Source organism: Dasypus novemcinctus, chromosome 15, assembly GCF_030445035.2.
Source record: "Dasypus novemcinctus isolate mDasNov1 chromosome 15, mDasNov1.1.hap2, whole genome shotgun sequence".
In the NCBI taxonomy this organism is placed as follows: Eukaryota; Metazoa; Chordata; class Mammalia; order Cingulata; family Dasypodidae; genus Dasypus; species Dasypus novemcinctus.
Genome location: NC_080687.1, coordinates 106,831,985 through 106,836,317, shown reverse-complemented (window position 1 = coordinate 106,836,317; position 4,333 = coordinate 106,831,985). Strand labels below are relative to the sequence as shown.

Below are 4,333 nucleotides of genomic sequence, written 5' to 3'. Positions count from 1 at the left end.
AAAAAAGGGGGGTGGTGGGGGGGAGGGGGCCCAGGAAATTGAACCCACACTTTTGTTCAGCCCCTCTGCACCTCCCACCATAACCCTCAGAATCAGGGAGTCAGTCCAAAACCAGAGGGTTAGGATAATCCTGATGGACTCAGGAGAGGGAAGTCCGGGATATTGTGGACTCAGGGTATGTGGGTCTGGAACATGGGCTATGGGGGCTTAGGGGTCGTGGACCTGGGGACCACACTTCTGGGAAACACAGGTCTTGGAAACACTGCTGCACTACTGATGGTTCAGGGAACACTGACTGCCAGCCCTAGGGGGAAGGGTCCCACCTCCCCACAACTTCTGACCTCAGTGCTAGAACCCACAATTCTACCTTTAGCAAGCACTACTTCTGTTGCAGTCTCTCCATATCCATGTCCAAACACCTCCTGCCTTGCAAGCCACCAAGACAGGCCCCTCCAGCAAGATTCCAACCCTACTGAGCTGGTCCTTTGCGGGAGGGATTATGGAGTGCACTCACTCAGATGCGATCTTGCCCTGCCTCCTCTCTTTGGTTTCTTAAGATGTCAGGACACTTCTTTTTTTGACATCAGATCTGTAAGTTTATTTGCTCAATGTACGATAGCTACATAATGACTCACATTCATGATATCCCATCATGCTAAGAATGCTAAGAATGCTAAGAAAACTGCTAAGAATGGTCCGTGTGTGAAATAATTCCTTAGAGAAATATGGAGTTGGAAAAGTAATCACTGATTAGACCTTAAAAATAGTTCACTGCATAACATGACAAAAAGCACAAAGGCTCATTCAGAGAACATAGTCATTGTTCTCCTACACCGTAATGGTTATAATTTCACCATGACAAACACCAGACATTAAGATTAAGCTAACACTGGTGTTTCTTTTACTCCCCCCCCCTTTAAAAACAAAATATATAACTGCATGTCACTATAGCAACATCCAAAACAGATCAATTTGTTACGATCACTATTGGTAGAGCAAACTTTACCCCCAAAAGGAAAAATTAAATTAAAAAGAAAAAGAAAAACTTTAAATAATTTGAGGACTTAAATTTTTGTCATAGTAGTACCTAAAACACCTACAGTATAAATTAATAAATTTCAAATTACTGTATAGAAGTACTACACTAGCATGCACAATATTGTATCAATAGAGTAATGGAGGGGTAATCATTTCACTGGAGAGATAGTATGATAGGCAAGTGTATTTCTTTAAAAGTAAAGAAAGTCATTCAAGCTGCTTAAATATCAAGTCTCCCTTTCCCCTCTTCATTTTTAGCCTTCAAGTATTTTATTTTGCATTATTCTAAAAAGCAGCCAGAGCCAAAGCTGAAATTTAAAAGAAAAATAGGTTTTGTAATTCCAGTAAATCATTTCCAAATGCTACAAGGAAAGACACAACACTGCTCATTTGACATGAAGATAAAGGAAAAAAAGCCCTGCCCCACCCCCCAATCTTTCCCCATCTACAGCATTTACTCTAGACTCCTGCAAGGGCACAAAAGCTGCAAAGCTTTCTCCTGTTGATTCTTCGGGTGGAGTTAATTGGGACTCCTGCTCTAGCACATGGAGGGGCCTTCTAAGGAAAGTCATGCTGGGTAAACTGCAATGCCAGAGAGTACACTGATCCCATGTCATTGCATTCTTCTACCTTCACTGTATCTGGATCCTGTTAGGCATATCCATCTCCTAAGTACATGCTCAAATTTGGTATTAGGAAAAACATGGGTCAAGTTTTTCCTCAATTACTACTCACACCTCCCCTTGCCTATGTAAAACAAATAAAACAAGTCCAATGTCATTACTTAATTCTTGAGAGTTCACACTGTTACTGATTTTTTATATATCTCAGCACATGTACAAGTCACGTTTACACAAAGATTGATTCAAAACGGAGAATGAGGGACTTAGGGCTAACTGAAAACAAATTTGTGGAAATAGCAATGTAGTTTCCTTCAATTCCAAATTGTGCGCTGATTGCACAAGAGAAGTGACTCTCCAACATCTATGCTTTCACTAAAAGAAAAAAAAATACATAGAAAAAGTTATGGTCAAACAGGAGTATTTATTACCTGATAATGATTTTAGTTTATCTTCCTACACAATTACTTGGGGAAGGAGTGTTTTCCCAGGAAGAAAGACTGACACACAAGGATCCCTAAATTTGGCAATGTTTATGAATACAGCTCTTCCTTTTGGATTTTCCTACCAGTAAATCTTCTAGCACCTGAATTTTCACACTGCACCACAAACTCTCAAAATGACCACACAACTTCTACAACCCAACAGCACCTACAACCCAACTGGCTGCCATCAGCATCAGGTACAGTGGGAAAAATCAAGTGAAAAAGTGAAGTGGCAGTATAATCCCTGAGGAAGAAGCTGTGGCATTTTAAAAAATCAGAATGTTCTTTGAAAATACCAACACAGTAAATGACATACAGACTTGAATTTTCTGTTTTTGTGGTGTTTAACATTTCTATTAAAGTGGTTAAAATTTTTGAGGTGGATTTAAGATAAGAGAAAAAAAGGACAAAAATCCCACAGCCAGCCTGCCAAGCACCTGTTAACTAAAACATAAAGTAGCTTTGATTCTCCTCAGGCAAGCTTTTTGGCCCAGGGGACAGATAACACCAAAACCAACCTAGATAAAGCTGAGTAAGAGTGTAAAGCCAAAAAACACTAGCAAAGAAAAATATACAGTCAACGGTTTGATGTTACATATGGCTGCAATGTAGATATACTTTAAACTGCAATTTAGCGTTAATACTGTAAACTAATCAGAGACTTCAGGAAAGCGGCAAGGCCCAAACCATAGGATAAATATAACTTATGTTCTAAGTCTGTCAGTTTGGGATCTAAACTATTCCATGTCTGGTAGAGTACACCCTGAAAAAAAGGCACAGCTAAAACAGATGAGATAGAAAGTACCCAAAACTTAAGAGCATATGTACAAAAAATCCTTACTGGAACCACAGAACTTACTGAATGAGGGCCATTCCATTTAAGTTAAAGACAGTTCCATGTGCATTCATCTACAGAACAGTCCATATGCCAGTGTGAGGCTGCTATTCCAATACCAGCATAGCTAGCCTGACTTTCCACTAGTGGTATTTTGGCAAAAATGTCAAAGAGGCAATCAAAGACAGGACAGGTCATGGGTTTCTCCCTAGGAAGGTCACCCCTCCTTTTCCCTCCCCCACCTGACCCCCATCAGCATGTGCAGCCAGTCCACCTGGGGGCCTTAGTTGTTGCCTTCTTCACCATTGTCGTCTTGCTGAGTGCTTGTCCAGAGCGTGAGGTTGTCACGGAGAAGCTGCATGATGAGAGTGAAGTCCTTGTAGTGTAGTCCTCATTGAGAGTGTCGAGCTCGGCAATGGCATCATCAAAAGCAGTCTTGGCCAAGTGGCAGGCTTGCTCTGGGGCATTCTGGATCTCATAGTAGAAAATGGAATAATTGAGAGCAAGGCCTAATCTAACGGGTGAGTAGGCTGCATGTGCTCCTTGCTGATCTCATGGGCCTTGCTATAGGACTTCTCGGGGGACTCCACAACCGTCACCCTTTTCTCTCCTGTGGCTACTTTGCCAGGTAGCGGTAATAGCCCCCTTTCATCTTCAGGTAACACACTTTACTCTCATACTGGGTCTCGCTGCAATTCTTGATCGGGTAGTTATCCAGCAGGCTCAGCACGTCCTGACATACTGCTTCCAATGCCTTCTCTATTTTCTCACGGTAAGCACGAACCATCTCTATCTTCTCATTACCATCTGCAGAGGTCTTCTGCTCACTGCTACTGATGACCCTCCAGGAAGAATGGTGTGCCCTGACAACATTCCTGCAAGCCACAGAGAGAAGGTTTCTTTCTTCAATGGACAGGGGCTCATTCAGCTCTGTCACGTTCTTCACGGCCACGGCCGTGTGGTCATAGCGCTCCGCCTGCTCAGCCAGCCAGGCTTCCTGCACCAGCTGCTCGTGGTCCACCATCTTCACAGGCTGGTTGGGCTGCACGAGGAGACCAGGGTGGCCTGAAGTGCACGGAGGGTGGCTATGGCACGGTGGGAGCCCGTGTGCCAGAGGGACCGACCCAGGAAGTGACCGGCTCTGGTGGCGGTGACACTGAGGCTGCTGCTCAAGCTGTGACAGCGGGACTGGGCACGAGGCAGCTCAGTGTCAGGACACCTTTGAGCAGAAATTGGAGGCCCCTGAGTAATTCATTCAGCACATGTTCATGGAGCATGCCAGTCCAGCAGCCCCACCTGGAACCTGGCTCTGAATGTCTGGAATGGGAGGGGTTTGAAGGGCCATCTGCTCCAGG

General features: G+C 43.9%; 1 pseudogene; it reads right to left on the bottom strand.

The window, feature by feature from the left end:
• Nucleotides 1-3,261: 3,261 nt before the first annotated feature.
• Nucleotides 3,262-4,002, bottom strand: LOC101416507 (14-3-3 protein gamma-like; annotated as a pseudogene).
• Nucleotides 4,003-4,333: the final 331 nt, after the last annotated feature.